An 18,106-nucleotide genomic window follows, 5' to 3' on the forward strand; every position below is an offset into this window, starting at 1 on the left:
AGAAATAAAAAATAAGCAAATACTTCTTTGAGATATGGCCATCAAAAGTAGTCCGGAATGACCAGGAGATTATGTAGTCAAATCACAACACACTGATAAACAATCTACCCTGCCACAATAAGGTATTGCTAATCAATGAAAGTTTGATCTTATTCAATAAGAATACAACAGCAACGCTTACATAATACAGAGCAACCAATACTCACTTCATACGATTGGTTGTAAATAAATGTGAAGTAAGCATACAATAAACATTACAGTACAATACCAAGCACGCTGGAAAAAACTGTTAAGGTGTTTATGAGAGTAGCAACTCCATTGGCTGTGAGGTATAACAAATAACATAGGTGAAATGATGGTTGGTTATCAATGTTGCACCAACTCTGGAACCACACCCATGGTCTGAATGCATGCAGTAAATGTCTGTGAAGTGAGCCCAGAAAGGTTTCTTTTTTCCAAAGTATAGATAGATCTCTAGCTTTTCCCAAGAAGGTCAAACTCGGTTGTTGTTTGATTCCATCAGCTTCAATTGGAGAACACATCTCATCTCTTTTTCGAAAAGCTGAAAAAATACAGTACACATTAATTAGCAATTTCTTAGTGTACACCCATTGGTACACAACATACAATTTAGACCTACTATCCTTGCCAGAACGAACCTTTTTTGCCTAGAATCAAAGTCAGAAGACGGTGAATAAATGAGCAAAAACTTATTTGCTGGGCCGTAATAAGTAGCCTACTAAAACATACAAAATAGAAAGTAAGTTACAATGTAACATACAAATGTAGAAAGTAATAAGTACTGTTGTCACTCTACACAATTTCAACCTAATTAATTAAATTTAACAACCAAACTAAAGCCATTCTTTTGATCTTATTCTTACCTTTTGTAGGTGTTGTAACAGACATGGTTTTCCACACATTTGCAATTAAATTTATGAAACAGGCAGCATCTTTTTTTCATTTCTTCATCTTTCGGAAATCAAAACATCGGTACTTTCACTGCAGTCTTGCAAGACTTGTACATACCCACTTTTACAGCTTGTTACACAACACACAAACCCCATTTCACAAATATAGATTATTAAAGCACTGAATTTATCACAATAAAACCTAAATGAAAGATCAGATTAAAACCTTGGATTACTAATAAAATTTAACATATGTATGTATATACTTTTGTTTATAAATTACTTTTTGGACTACTAACAAGCTAGCCCTTTAGTTAGCCTATATTGATTTACTTCATATTATAGCCTAGGCTTACAGCTATAACCATACAGAACCTCTTTAGGGGGCAAAATGTGTGCAATTTTAATGAAACATTGCTTAATTCAGTGGCGTATTCTCCATACATGCAAGGCATACCTTACTATTCTGATGAAATCACTTCATATCCCGAGCTCACTACATCCCCGATTCCAGTAAATAACTTCAATGGTCTTACTATAGCTATCAACAAGTAATAGGTAACTGTAGCTAAACTAACTATAGCTAAACAGCTAGCTATCAATAACTTGTATCATCACAATCAGCAAAATGTTTCAATCCTAAAACTAGCACTGTTACCACTAGCCTATACCCTCAAAACCTTTTTCCACCTGCCACAATTGGAGCCCTTTTGCACTCACCAATAGAGCCCAGCCTAGCCTATCTGTGGTTTTATTAGCCAGCTTGGAGAAAGATATTAATTGCACAGGCTTTCTCAAGTTTGCAACGTTCTAACCGCTTTACCAATTGCACAGGTGGTAGGCTACCTGAGAAGCCATGATGCCAGCAATTGCCTAGGTTAGGCTACCGAAAAAAAAAAATTAACATTACCAATTTGTCAGGCTCAATTTTACATGCACCAGTACCTAGGCTACAGTTAACTGACTAACTTGCTATATCTGCTACATCGAGTGCCAAGAAAATTACACTAACTCATTTTCCATTGACAATTATTTTATGCGCGCTTTCATTCATTTCAATCGACTAACTTGCGAAACATTTCATTTATTTCAATTGTACATGCATCAGTACACTTCACTTAACTGACTACCTTAACCTACCAGCCTGCTCCTGTACCAGACATTACTAGCAGAAGACCAAAGAAAGAAAACGTAAATGACGCAATGACGTAAGAAAGCGATACGGCATCTGATTGGTCAGTTTTCGAGATAGGCACAAAATAGGGAACCTTTTGTAAATATGCCTCCCGGTCTAGTAAGCGCAGAAAACCCCCTCTCTCACACAGGCAGGTAGTAACAAATGGCTGGAGAGCTTTTACTGCGTGCGTGCAGTGGTGCCAAAGTAAGGGGGATGGGGGGATATATCCCCCCAATATTTTGACAGCATCCCCCCAATAATTCAGAAAAAAAATAGTTGCTATGAAGTTGTACTTCGATTTAGTTGTTTGCAAGCATCTCAAATTGCTGTTGCTTTTCTTTTATTGATGTTTGATCACAGTTCTAAATTGTCTTGGATTTGACGCTAGACAATGAAGGACCTTCATTGAAGGTATTAAGGACGAGTTGGACCAGGTCACTGGCCACGGCACTGCAGTAATGAAGAAACTGCAGAAACGTATTTGGGACTTGTGCTGATTTTGTAGCCTTTGGCACTTATAGAGCAATTTAGTATCACGCTGCAAGGAGAAAAGCTCGACATTGACTCTTGTGAAGAGCTGTTTCAGACCCTGAAAATCACTCGAGAGAAATATTGTGATTTGGAGTTTGAGAACAATTACAAAAATGCAGTTTCACTTCCGGAAAAAATTTGCTAGTAATTTTATCACGCCTTTGCAAGCACCACGGCAAAGAAGAGTCTCTGAAAGATTGGGTGGAGGCTCGATGGCAGCTCCTGCAGACACTCAACTGCATTAAGTTATAAAATACTTTACAATCAGTTCATGGATAGAGTTATCTCTGAACTGACCGAACGGTTTGAAAGTAGCCTGAATTCCGATTCTGCAAAGTATAAAGAACTTGCACGAATTTTCAAGACCGCTTAGTTCCTGAAATGGTCAAAAATTATCCAGAGCTGAATAGACAATCGATGAGTTATCAAATTGATTCATTCAGCAAGGCAACAGGAGCAAAATCTCTGTAGGCTACGATGCTAAAAAAGCTTACCAGGCATTGTCCGAGTTGGAAAAACCTCTCTTTATTCTCAAATTTAATACTCCAGCTGATTAAGATCCTCTTTTTGCCTGGTAACTCTGCTGCTTGTGAGAGGTCATTTTCCAATCTTCGTAGATTGAAAACCTAGCTTAGAAATACTTTGGGACATGAAAGGTTAAATGCTAGCATTGTTTGCAACATTCACCAAAATATTTTAAATGACATCAGCATAAATGACAGTGCTAATGTATTTTCAATGTGCACTACCGTAAGACGCGAATTCGGTTGTAATAAGTTCTTGTGATGTGTTTGAAAGTTAGCATTTTTGTCATAAATTTGCAGATGTTCTTCTGTAGCTTCGATTGCTTTCAATCTCCTGACTAGTGACTTTGTCCTATAGCGCACTAAGTGTAGTGATTTTAGTGAAGGAGAGCGCAAGAAGAAAAGTATAACTTCTGTTTTTTTTGGAAAAACTAAGTATTCATTGTAAGTTCATAGGTTCGAATCCCGCTGGAGGTACCAATTTTTCTTTGCTTGTTTCTTAATCTTGCAGCAGTCATTCACAAGAGCACTGGTAGCGCTTTTATCTCCACGATTTCTTGTCTGTATATTATTATTGGGCTGTTAGCAGCTAATTTACCGAGGTCCGGTGATTGTTTAATAAACTTAATACCAGAACCACTAAAATTGTGTATAAAGGTATCCATCCTCCCCAATGTTCAAAATCGTCTAAACTTTGATAAAATTTTGATTTATCCCCCCAATCCTCCACTAACTTCGGCACCACTGCGGGCGTGCCAACAACAGTTTTTTCATTTGTGACTTTTGTCCAAAATTGACCAATGGTTTCTTTCTTAAAATAGTTCATCAATACACTGTCGCACTGAATGTCAATAAACTCCTCTTGAAACTCAAAAATGCATAGGTAGCCTTTCTGTAGGGTATCTACATCAATAGCAAATGGATTGCGCACCCATTCCAAGGCAAATCCTTTGCATTTTTAGGGATAATCAAATGAAATTATCGCATCAATGAACCCAAATGCCTTTCTATGACAAGCTGAACATCGTCAAAGCCAAACTCCGTCTTGCAGTAACTGTTTCAAAACAGTAGCCTAAATGATGCTGTTTTCTGGGACACGATCTTCTTCCACAAATTCAGCTTTTCTGTAAAAGCAATCAGTTTTTCAAATATATCGACCAACATTATGTTTGGTCCTTGCAAAGATTTATTCAAGATAATCAGCTGCGAAAATATATCAGAAAGATACGCCACAAACAAAAGCCACTTTTGATCAGCAAACTTTTCTACCAAGCTATACTTCTTGTTTATTAAAAATTCCTTCTTTGAAGAGGATGTGGGAAATGCATTAATTTTTCATTTGATAAGGTTTAAAACAATTAATTGTCCAAGTTTAGCAATTAATTGTATTTGTTTGGGGTGGTTTTTGAAGCAACTAATTGTTACAATTCCCTAGTTTAGTGTTACTGTAGGCTACTGTTGTGCAGGGAATGGGATGGAATGGAATGGAAGACGTTTTTTCCATCTTCCATCCTGAGATTTTCTTCCATTCCATCTCCATTCCATCTTAGAAATCTTCCATTCCATCTCAGAAATCTCTTCCATCTTCCATTCCATCTTCCATCTTCACATTTTGTCATCTCCGCGTTGAATATGCCACAAATAAACCTAAAAACCAGAGGCTAAATTTAAGCTAAAAATTTAACAGCAGTATTTTCCTAAAGATTACGTACCATTTGGTGTTATAACTAGAAACGTAGATTGATTCTATAAATACAGAAAGAAACAACACCTAGCAAAGTTAAAGAAACTGTTGTAGTAGTCTACGTTGGCAGGCCCTGATTTAGGGGGGGGGGGGGCAGAGAGTGCAGGTGCGCCGGGCCCCCGACTTTTGAAGGGCCCCCCTACGTGGACAAAATGTGATTTTGTGTTATTATTATATTATTTCATTCAGCCTTTGAAGTTTCTGCAAAGTGCTGTGTAGAGCAGTATCGGATTAATGCTACTGTAGTTGTAGAGGTGGTTTTTCGCTCCGTAGGAGCGAAAATTTTTTTTTTGCACGGGGGCCCCCGATCTGAAAGTGCCCCAGGCCCCCCATCAGCTAAATCCGGCCCTGTACGTTGGAGAAGATAACAAAGTACCTAACGAAAATACTTGAGAAGCATCGCAGACAATTGGTGTAATAAAATGCATGTCTTGATAAAGCGTTAGAAAGTTAATGATGGAATTGGGATGGAATGATGGAAGATTGTCTTCCATCCCGTCATCAAGATCTTCCATTCCTTTCTATCCTTGACATTTTCCATCTTTCATCCCAAAATCTGTCTTCCATTCCATTCCATCTTCCATTCCATTCCATCCCATCCCATTCCCTGCTGTTGTGTACACTTCACCGCAAAATGCGTGTGGCAAAATCATCGAGTGAAACCCGCAGCGTAGATAGAATAGCAGAAATTACGAAAACTAAATTAATGGTAGGCAGTTTTAACTTTGCTCAAGAGACATTATTTTTTATCATCACATCTTACAGCGACCCAGCCAAATGAAACGGCGAACCAGTTTTGGGTCGGGACCCAGGAGTTGAGAAGCACTGCCTCATGGGGAGTTTCTGAAAAAATTCGGCGTATTAATTATTTCTTAAATAAAATTAGTGTAAAAGTCGCTTTGAAACCTTTCTTGACAATAAGTAAATTTTTGCCGTTTTTAAAAGACAAAGCGAAATCTCAAGTTTGGTGTACCAAGTTTCTTGTGATGATTGCAATTTAATTTATGTTGGCCAAACCAAACGAGATCTTAAATCTCGCATTAATGAACACAAAAGAGATTTCAAATATCAACGCCAGGAACATTCTGCTCCTTGCATGCATGCCATAACTTCAGATCATAAAATAACTTGGAGCAATTCTAAAATTCTAAAAGTTGAAAGTGATTATAAAAAGCGAATGTGTTCTGAAAGTTGGTTTATCAATCAAAAGCCTCATGTGACGAATCGCAATGATGGCATCTCTTTTCCTGCGATCTACAAAAAACTATTGTAAGATCTTATTTTACGTTGTTTAAATTGGTTTCATGCTGATTGTAAAACTGTGCAGCAGTGCGTACAAAACTCGATTCATCATGATGACTCATGCCGTTCACTCTCCTCTCCTGTTGTTATTTAAGTTTCTTGTTGATGGTTAACAATCAAGACCCTTCCTCTAAGTTATTTCAAACTTTGCGCGCAATAATTTTTTGTCTAGATGCTGAATTTTCTTTTTGCAGGTTTAGTTGATTTCAGCAACATGATCCTGTGTTTTGCCATGCTAGACTGGTAGTCACTACCTGGTCTAGCCCCCTGAAGAAGTCAATCGTGTCTGATTGACGAAACGTCGAAATGAAAGCAGATTGTCACTGTATACATCTGGTGATAGTTTAGCTTAATTTGCACCAGTAGAACACATATTATTTAATTAAATGCCTGGAGAACAGCCTCATTCAATTTTCAGCAGAGTCCAGAGACTGGAGTCGCATGGAAAAGCATTGGTGAGTACCATTGTTGTTAGCATTTTTGATAAAGCATTAGATGATTCAATTAGTCCGATGTAGTACTATTAAATGCAATATATAATTATTCATAAAGTTAGATTTTAGGACACACCTGGGCATTGGCGTAGCCAAAGGGGGCGAAAGGGGCCATGCACCCCCCAAATTTTCAAAGTTTGGATTCAGAAGGTGAGCTTTTTGTTGAAAATATAATAAAATTTATATCGTTTTCCAAGACGTCTGGCTATTAACACCCCCCAGGACTTGTTTTTTTAGACACACAGAAAGACACCAATAAATTTTGCAAATCGCGCAAAGTTTGCGCGATTTACGCTTTTTTTAACTAATACTAATCCATGGAAGCAATTTCAGAATCGCTTGCTCTGTTGGGTTTTTGTGTAGCTGAGTTTTTGGTGTTCTCTAACTTTAGCCGCAGTTTTTGCCCGTTTGTGTGTAAGAGTTACCTTTATTAAGTTAATAGCTGTTTATCTGCTAATAAATTTCATACAAATATTACCCTAAAAGTGTTTCCAGAAAGCGCTATAATCCATTATTTGAGTGTAATTTTGCAAAAATTTTCTGGGAAGCATGCCCCCGGACCCCCTAGAATACGCGTGCCTGAGGCACGCTCTAACCCCTCACCACTTTTATTGCTTCCCTTGCTCAACCCACCGGAATACGCCACTGCACATCAGGTGGCAATGTCTCAAATCAAACACTTTGTCGTTCTCTTGAATTTATCAAATATTTGGCCCCCTAATTCTTTTTCTGGCTACGCCACTGCGTGACCTGGGTGTGCAGGGTAGTGATTTTTAAGTTAGTTTCGATAATACTACATAGATAATCTACTGTCTTTTCAAGGAAGTCAACTTTTTGTAGCAAGCTCGCGCGGTGCGTTTTTTTTGTAGGGAATATTTGTTTTGTTTTATATCGCCAGTTTTGTGGCTCAGACTGCTGTGTTGTATCGCAATTTTGCAATTGTGGTAGGCTAAGATATAATTAACCAAATCGATTAGTTTTCACATAAAATCTCAAAAACACACTAAATTATTTGGTCAAGTTTTTGTTAGGTCAATAAGGTCATTTTTACATTTTAAAGTAAATTGTTTTGAGTTTTCAGGTCGATGAAAACTTGCTCGAGCTGTAAGGAATGGGCTACATCAAATTTTGACAATCTTTTTTTACTCCAAGCACAGGCATGGTCTGAAATTGAACAAGCGATGGATTGCGTGTAAATTAAATGTGATTAAATCCAAAACGTCTATTACGAGATAATTTATTTTTTGTGGCCCGGCAGCAAATGCATCGCAAACTTGTGGTCGCTGACCTCTTCTGTACATCACTGTTAAGTTTAAGCGTTGAATGAACATGGACGTCGCCAGTGTTTTTTTTAGGTGTTTTGGGGGACCGAAACGGTCCCCCAAATTTATCCAGCGGTTTCCCAAAATTTGGACTTGCAACTACAGTAGAAAAGTAATGGTTGTTTCTCGCTATGTCTTAAGCAAATATGGCTATTTTTTGTTATTTAAATGAAACACTTGCGGTCTCTTAAAATAAACATCACGGACAGGAAGCTAAAAGCTGCCGTGCAAGATGAGGCTCAACAAAATTGTCATATTGGAGTTTTTAATGCCAAGTTTGAGAAATTTGGCGTTTTTTTTAATGCAATTTTTCTTTTTCAGTTTGGCCTTTTGACATATTTTTGGCGTTTTTGGAATTTTTTTAGCATTCTAAATAGAAGTTTAAAAAACTTCGGTAGTAAAAATTGAATAATGATAGAAATCATGCTGTTGGCAAAATCAGCTAGCTCAAAATGTAATAGGATAATGAAAAGCATTATCAGGATGCGGGCTTTTCAAACCTGATGTTTTATAATTAATAATCACTGCGAATTGGTAAAACAGAGTTTTTACACTTCTATTTCAAATGTTAAAACAATTCAAAAAACGCCAATATGGCAATCCTGTTCGAGCCTGATCTTGCACGGCAGCGTTTGACTTTCTGTCCATGATGCCAGGCGCGGATCTAGGATTTTATTTTGGGGGGGGGCTAGAAAATTTGAAAATGAATTAAAAAGTAAGAAAAAGATAAAACAGATATGAACAATCAGTGGCGTAGCCAGGAATTTGGGGGGTTTGACGGCCGGCGGGCGAAGCCTGACGGCGTGTTCGCCGAAGGCGACACCCAGCGGCGGGGGGTCTGGGGGGCCTCCCCCAGAAAATTTTGAAAAATTACTTTGAATTTGGTGCATTCTGAGAGCATTTTCAACAAAAATATGGGTATAAATATTCCTGTAAAATGTTGCTGTCCGGTGGCATAGCAAAAGAATAAGATCATGTTTTCTTCGGTATTTTTTCGGTAATAAAGCTAATTGATCTCTATGTTTTCTTGGGTGTCCGACAAATTGTTCGTAAGCAATTGTTCGTAAAATTAATTCTTTGTAAAACAATTCTTCCTAAAGCATTTTTTCGTGCACGCAGTTAAAATTTGATGTATACGAAGAAATGCTTTACGAAGAATTGTTTTACGGATTTGATTTTACGAAAAACAGTTTACGAACAATTGTTTTACGAACAATTGCTTACGAACAATTGCTTTACGAACAATTGCTTACGAACAATTTGCCTATAACCGTTTTCTTGTTGCTAATTCCTGGCTGAGATCTTTGAATGTTTGGTATTGGCAAAACTCGCTCTTTTAATGCAGTTTCGCTTAAAATTAGGCAAACTTTGGTTTAGAGACATAGCCTACAGTAGAGAGTAGAGACTGAAAGCATCATTCTCAATATCGTGACGTCACACGCGTGCCAAAAGGGGGGTTGTAAGCCCGCTGTGGGACTAATATAAGCTGTTTAGAAGCATATCAAACCATTCAACAATTTTTCACAAAATTTCGGGGGGGGGGCCCAGGCCCCTTGGGCCCCCCCATAGATCCGCGCCTGCATGATGCTATTCAACCTTCGAATTTAGTGTCGGCAATTGTCGAGGTAAATGCTGAAGTAATCTGACAAAGTATGAATTGCGTCAGCAAAAATAGTGCGGACGCAAATTTTGAACTCGTGTTGCATACAGAAACCCAATCAGCAAATCAACCTTTTGCACACTGATTCAACGCCTGCAGACGTTGAATCAATGCAAAAAATGGCTGATGTTCGCCAGCAATTGCTTAACTGGGTGAAAAAGCGTGTCCAGTAGAGCGAAGGGAAAACTACAACTCCTGCGTGAGCGGTGGCTAGTAAGATCAAAACCATTGAATTTAAACAAAACTAGGTCAGTAAAATATGCGATGAAGACTACCCATGACGTTCTTCAAGCAAAGATACTCGTAATGTGTGAGAATTGAATTGAAAAATGATACAAAATAAGAGGTTTTATGGCTTTGGTCGCAATTATAAATATTACCCCTTTGACGTTCTCAACATTTGCTTGTTCGATTTTCGTGCTGAAAACGTCACACAATTTGAAAATGGTAATGCAAGTTACTGTTTAACGATGAAGATTTAATATTGCCGTTGGTGGTGGGTGTCTCGCTTTCGACTTTTCGAGCATTTTTACTTCATTTTTCTGTGTTTTTATTCTGTTAAAAGTTGTTTTTCTTGTGTAATCAGTTGCCTGCATTAGCGACGTCTATTACCATTATCATTACCTAGCCAACCTTACATCATTATTTTATGCGGTCGCTGAAGTTTGAGGTTGAATGCAACGATCATGGAATGTTACGTATTATTAAGAACGATTTTACACACAAAAGTCAAAAAATTGATCGCCTAAAACAGTTCTTTTTGCACTCTTGAGCAGTGAATACTATTTTCTAAAATGTAGTTATTTTGTCTCGTGAGCTGTGCTTATTGCTTGACAAGGGCATAAAGTTGTAGAATCGATAGAAAATCATTAACTTTAAAAATGCGGTTTAAATTATGGCAAATAAACGTATTCAAAGTTTTTACTTCAGCAATTGAGGACGCCATTTCGTAATTTTACGCCGGCAATGATTTTGCTGGAGTAAAAATAAGCTAATTTTGAACCTTGGCTATTATAACGACGCCCACGAATTGAGCAACCAATGAATTTGACATCTCTTCAATGTTGGTATGTCGAATTATTTTTCACGTGGCCGGTAACACTGATACCTGTTTTAAAAATAGGTTTTTGTTCGTATAGTTGTGTTTTTAAAAAAGTAAAATTTCATAATTAATGATGCCTAAAGAGAAACTACACAAACTATTGTCATCACGTACAATGGCCTACGTCGCAATGCAATAATGCAAATGCGCCAGCATTTTGAAGATTTGTCGCAACAACGCTGTATCTGGCCCCAGTCATTCAAAACGAAGTAATGGAAAAAACTGATTTTTCCAGTAAATTTGGTGAGATTTCTAGCCGTAATAAATAAAAGCCAAGAGAGTCAGACTTCGAATATTTTTTCTCAAAAGTTTGTCAGTTATGTTTCAATCCATCGCAACATAGTCTTTCTATTATTCCTGTTTATAAGCTGTTTTCAAGAAATATAATTTATTTTATTGATGCATCTTACTATATTAAATGTTGAAGCTTTAAAAATTTTCAATTGTTTTTCAGGTCTCCAAACAGATGTTTTGCAAGATGTAAATGTCATTGATGAGGATATGTCTCTGTCAAGATTTGAAATTAAAGGTAAATCTAAAAATCTATTGCATTACTTTCTTTAGTGAGTTAAGCTGTCATATGTTGCTAGTTCCCTAAACTTATTTTGTAAAAAACCTTTATACCTAATGGCGGTGGGGTGACGTAACGGATAAGGTGTGCGCTCTCCAATGATGCAATCCTTGTTCGATCTGGTTGTTGAAAAACACCGCTAACTTCCACCTTGGGTGCAATAAATTGGGTGGGCGTAGTTTCTGCATGGAAGGCGGCCGAAGTCTCGTCAGTGCCAAAGGTTTAACCGTTTAACTGTCACGGGCTCTTTAAAGAGCCCAAGCCCTAAAAAATAATCACTTTTTGCAATCACCATTACTCTGGTGTTTGTTTTCCAAACTGCATGGGTCTTACTTTCTTAGAAAGAGGAACCTTGTATTGTCTAAAAGTTGAAAAAAATTACTTGGTTTGTATTTGAACTTTTTCTTCAATTTTCAATCAGTTACAGAGAATTTTTATTTTTTGTGCAAAGTGAAGTTTATGCGGCTCTTTCTTCGCATAACACATAAACATTATCATGACAACGTCGCCTGCAAAGCTTGACACTTGCCTGACGTTTAGCGGTGACGTTTACCGCAGTTTAAATGTTTTTTTTTTTACATATCTAAACGGAAACAAAAAAGTCAAAAAACACAAAATTTTTGTAGTTTGTCAGAAATTTTAGTCATTTGAGGCATCTTTTTAAACGAAATACACAAAATTTGTAAACATATTGTAAAAGACTGTTGAAAATGCAACAACTGTAATGTTTTGATTTTTTTTTCTGGCAATTACCGTTCTCAAAATACGGCAGTACAAAATCAAAGCCTTGCTCAAGCTAAATTCTGAAAAATGCATCAACGAAAGGGTGGCAGTTAAAGGGTTAGCCTAATGTGAACCTTTTCTTCTCAATATTGCCCAAATCTTAGAATCGAGAATGGAACCACCTTTACTTTTACCCCTTTACCTAATGTTTCTTTTTCAACAAACTCTCAGTTTTTAGTGAATAAGCCTCTGTTTCGGCCTTTTGGGCCTCACCAGTGCCGTTATGACTCTTTATTGAGTGCTTTCAGTTTTATTTTAAAATTTAGCAAAAAAACACCATTCAGTTACAGTAAAATGTATTTCAGGTTTGCGACAAAAGCATTGACTGACATCGAGGTACAAAAAATGCAGCAAGCCAAGACCCACATGTTACTTGATTCTCTGGTGAAAGCACAAGATGATCATCAGCAGGGTCTAAGCGAGCCTCCTAGTGATCTTGTGCTTCCACTCAACAGCCAGGATGATGTGCTGTGCAAAACATAGAAACATTTCTAGAAGATAAAGATATAAGAAAACAGTTGGTGAGTTACTTCTAAAATATTAAGTTCCAGCTGCAGAAGGCCATTTTGTCTGTTTTTGTAGTTGTTAAGATCGTCTTGTTTAAAATAGGCAACATCTAAAATTATAATATTTTACAGGTTATGTTCTTTGGATGCATTGGAGGAAAAGATGTCTTCAGCACTGTTCAGAGGCTCATGAGCCATGTCATGACGAATACATTGGCAAGAGAGTTCAACATGACTGGAAGAAATTTTAAGCGTTCGTTTCGAAAATTAAGCCTTCTCGAAATGATCCAGGGTGAGGAGATTTAATGCAATATTGCATGAAAAAGGTTTTTATTACAGTGACGAAAAAAATCACAATTTTGTATTTGTAACAGAAGTAATACGCAAAAACTTTGAAGAAATGATTTCAAAGTTTATTTGTAGCAGGATAATTCCCATTTTCTTTTCCAGACTGTTGTAATCAACTTAACTCTGAGTTTATCAAGCATGGAAGATGCTTTCAGAGCTTTTTTCAATGCGATTAGTTCATTACTTTACGGGAAAAAGTTGCTTGTTACGTGGCTTCAGCAACCGACCTTTTCCACAATACATATTGGTTTGGACCAGCTATTTGCAAATTATCCGAATGACATTATTATTTTTAGATGGATTACGAAGAACCCACAACTTGTCCACAGCAACAAATTCAAATATCGATGCCGCTATTTCAGACTGGTGGAAATACGCAAGAGATTGGGATAGTGGGCGTTTGAGAAGAGGAAGACAGGAAATTTGATTTCAATTTGCCTCTTATGCCCTTTTCTGGACCGCTGTTATATTTAACATGTTTTTTGTTTTTGCTGTGATGGTTAGAAATAAAAACAAACTTAACTGCCATCTGTCCTACTTTTTGCTTGTATGAATGCCTTTTCTAGCAATGTTGTACCGAGTGGAATGCTAGTATGATAGGTGATAAGGTTTACTGCGAATTGAGGCCTCGATCCCACGTCTTCGTGGTCATCATTATCAGCACAGATTAACCCGAAAAAAGTGAGTTAACTACACGCCACCATGTGGTCAAAGTTTAGAAACTTTTTCGATTTGGTAAAGTCGTTCTGTCTATCCTTTGTCAAAGTAGAATGTGAGCGTTTAATCGTAGATTAACAAATGGATGGCCAACGCTAGGCCCACGAGTAACCAAATCGTTTTCGCCACAGAGGAGATGATTGTAAATTGCGTCATTGATTCCACGTCGATCCAACGAAAGCGTTTGGTCGTAGGTTGGCCAACAGTGCAGCAACGTTGATTCCACGATTAAACAACTCTTTTTTGCCACAGTGAGGATAGTTGTAAATTGCGTCGTGGATCCCACGTCGAACCAACGAAAGCGTTTAGTCGCAGGTGGCAAATGGTCGGGAAAGGGTTGGCCAACAGTGCATCAACGTTGGGTCTACGATTAGCCAAGCCTTGTTTCGCCACAGTGAGGATAGTTGTAAATTGCGTCGTGGATCCCACGTCGAACCAACGAAAGCGTTTGGTCGTCAGGTTGGTCGCAGGTGGCAAATGGTTGGGAAAGGGTTGGCCACCAGTGCGCCACCGTGGGATCGACGTTTAGCCAACCGATTTTTGTGACTGACGATTCGCCCACGTTGGACCGCTGGCCAAATATCTTACGCGCCAACGTCGGAAACCAACGGAGGGCCCACGGAACGCTTCCGATGGTCCAACGTTGGGCCAACGACACGTTGTTGTGCGGGAAGTAACTGTTTTAATGATTATTTCACAGAAATTGGTCCTTCTATGGCATCTAAAATCCCTCTACCGTCTCCTGGCTCATTATTGAAATTGCAAAGTGTCCCATTCTCCTTTTTCCTAAAACCTGTCAATCAAGAAGAAGTATTAAAACATCTTAATAATCTTTCTGTCTCTAAAAGTACGGGACATGATGGAATACCTATAAGATTTGTCAAACTATCCTCACCAATAATCGCCCCTTTCCTCACCAACTTATTCAATGAGTGTATCGATAAAGGTGTATATCCTGATGTACTAAAGGTCGCTCAAGTTACCCCAATCTTCAAAAGTGGCTCCAGGAAAAATTGTTCCAACTATAGGCCCATATCACTATTGTCCCCCTTCACCAAAATATTCGAAAAATGCCTGTATGAACAAATGTACAATTATCTAACAAAAAAAGACCTGATCACACCACATCAGTATGGATTTAGACCTCAATATTCCACTTCGTTAGCTGTGTCAAACGTTTGTGATAACATCTTAACTAACCTAGATAATAAAGATACAACTTGCTCTGTATTTCTTGATTTAGCTAAAGCCTTCGACACAGTTGATCACACTATTCTCATACAGAAACTGCAAACATACGGTTTTCGGGGCCTTCCATTACAATTGTTAAAAAGCTATATCAGCAATCGTCTACAGCACACGGTCGTCAATGGAATCTCTTCAAACTCAAGACAGGTTACCTGCGGTGTGCCCCAAGGATCGACATTGGGACCCCTTCTTTTCTTACTCTATATAAATGACTTACCAAATTCAACAAACATGAATGTTAAACTATTTGCTGACGACACCAATCTTATGATGAGCGACAAATGTGAAATAAATTTGCAGAACAATGTGAATGCCGAAATGCAAAAAGTTTACAACTGGTTGAAGCTTAATAGATTATCATTAAATTTCTCAAAAACTGAATACATGCTAATAACAAATAAAAAACACATAAAAAATTTTAACATTAACATTGGTAACACAAGCATTCAACAAAAAGATCAAATAAAATACCTTGGCGTTTACATAGATAACAAATTAACATGGAAATATCACATAGATAAAATTTGCGGAAAAGTAGCAAAAGGTTCATGGGCGTTGCTTAAACTCAGAAATTATGTCAACACAGACACTTTAAAAGATGTGTATCACGCTTTGATTTACTGTCATTTGCAATATTGTATTTCAAGCTGGGGAAAGGCCTGTGACAGTGCACTGGATCCATTAATAAAATTACAAAAAAAAGGTTATAAGAATAATTACGAAACAAAATTACTATGCTCACACTAATTTTTTATTTTTCAAAATGAACATCTTGAAACTAAAAGACATACATAACATTGAAATAAAAAAACATATGTACAAAGTTCATATGAATGAGTATCCGTCTACGTATTGTGATTTATTTACAAATGCTTCATCTATTCATCAGCATAACACAAGATATCAAACAGGCAACAATTATTTTATAAACAGATCAAACACAGAATTTGGCAAGAAGTCCATGCAGGTATTGGGACCAATGCTCTGGTCAGAGGTTCCAAGTAGGCTAAAAAACTTATCATTTCATTGTTTCAAAAAAGAGATCAAAACGTTAATTTTACAAAGCTACAGTGCATCGTAAGTGATATGTTATGGAAACCAACTTGTCAGTTGCTTCGAAAACTTTATTATTCTCTGCTTGCTTCATGGAATTTGGTGTTTTGGCCTACGTTATCATCAATATGTTGTTTTTTTTGTGCGTATGCTGTTATTGAAGCGCGGGAACGTTTCAATTATTATTTTTCTCTTGTAAGCTTATTTTAAATGGCAAAATCGTAATTTCCGTAGGGTGGCAATTGACTAGTAGACCGTATGGTCGTCTCGTTGTCTCCCTGTCGGTATGGGAACCTGTGTAACTTTTGTACTGTGTATATTGCATATTTCAAACATGTACCTATGTTCCTGTTACTGACAAATAAAACATTGATTGATTGATTGATTGATTGTGTACACCTCTGCAGCACAATAGCGGCTTCCACATGACCATAGATTTAACAAAGTAGAAAGAGAAGCATAAGTTGTGAGGAAGCAAGAGTGTAGTTTACAAAAACGGTTAAATAAAACGAGAGACTAATATTTTAAAACGACAAAAATAACCAGCAAGAAAAAAACACACACTTTTTTTTTGTCCTCACAGCTTATGCATCACTTTCTTCTTTGTTAAATCAGTGATTATGTGCAAACCATTACCTTATTTTGAGTTTTATCGCGCGAACCCCTTGTCTATCTGTTTTTATGTTGCATCTAGTGTTCTTGTGTTTTTTTTTTGCAATCTAGTGTTTTTTTAGCGATTTAGCATTATGTTGGTGTGCATAAGTTTGGACAGTGTTCAAAGTAGCCCACCTATTTTTTGTTTGGCTGCATCAATGTGTTTGTAGTGCTTTTCAAAGTGGACAGCGAGTTTTTTGTCTGGTTACATGCAATGATGACCAAATTTGAGATATTTAGCATAAATACTTTAAAAAATACACACGAATAACTGTGAAAAGTGTTCAAAGTAGACTAAAGTAGGTTGCGTGACCCACCTTGTGGTAGGCTTTCAATCCGTCGGCTTACATAAAAGGCTTACACGGAATGGCCCGTTTCGGTGAGTCCGATTCGGTGAGTCCGATCCCTTAACGGGGGATTTTTTCAATTTTTTTTTTTAATTATCGGGTACCGTAGTCCGTAGCCTAATTATCATTGCCGTTTTAGGGTTAGGGGTTAGAAGTTAGGAACTCACCGAATCGGACTCACCGAATAGTAGCAGACCCAGGCTTACATTAGTCGCTTAGGTTTCAGCTGTGGATTATGGTGGTAGAAGACGAGGCACCAGTTTACACTTGTTTATTACAGTATAGCCTAATCAAAGAGTCTACGGTACTCTTAATATCATACATTGCCAAGTTGATGAGTGTGGAGTTCTTAGACTACACTACCTCAAAGATTGTAATATTGCGTTTTTGACAATATATATTTGCAAAGGCCAAATTTGGGGAAAATTTGGGCAAATTTTGTTCACCCCCAAAAATGTTTTACTCTCCTACGGCTATGACTTCAGGGCTCTCACTTTCAAGGAAATTCAATTATATTTTGAGATTTTAAAGACTTTTAACACTCACTAACGCCATTGGCTGTCATTTTTGTACGTTATGCATGTAAATGATTGTGTATTTATGATACTAGTGTTTTTTTGTAAATCTAGTGTTTTTTTCAGTCAAATCTAGTAGTTTTCCATGACAAGAGAGTGGCAACATTGATCTCAGCCACAGCCAGCAAAAGCAAACCAAAAAAGTTGCCATTTTTGTATGCTTCGTTTTTTATTGGCAGTGGCTATTTGACCGGCTCCGGTCTTTGAATCTGAAACACTATTTGACCGGTCATGACGTCACTACATAAGCGCTTTTTTTTTTCTCTTTCAAAGCAACAGACGAAAAGCGCCGATATAAGTTCTAACTACAACACGTATTCTCCAACTCAGTCCGTGGCGCGTGCGATACGTCTCCGGCTGCCAATCTAGAGGGGATGAGTTCGATACCATCCGGAAGCATTATTTTTTTTTCATTTTTTTTTATCTAAATTTTGACCCGAAGCGCATTTTTGTGGTCAATTTTTAATTTGAGTAGCCTACAGCCCATTTTTTATGTCTTTTCAAATGTGAGTAATACTGTTAGAGTTTTTTTAATTT

This window comes from Aplidium turbinatum, chromosome 7, assembly GCF_918807975.1.
Source record: "Aplidium turbinatum chromosome 7, kaAplTurb1.1, whole genome shotgun sequence".
NCBI lineage: Eukaryota > Metazoa > Chordata > Ascidiacea > Aplousobranchia > Polyclinidae > Aplidium > Aplidium turbinatum.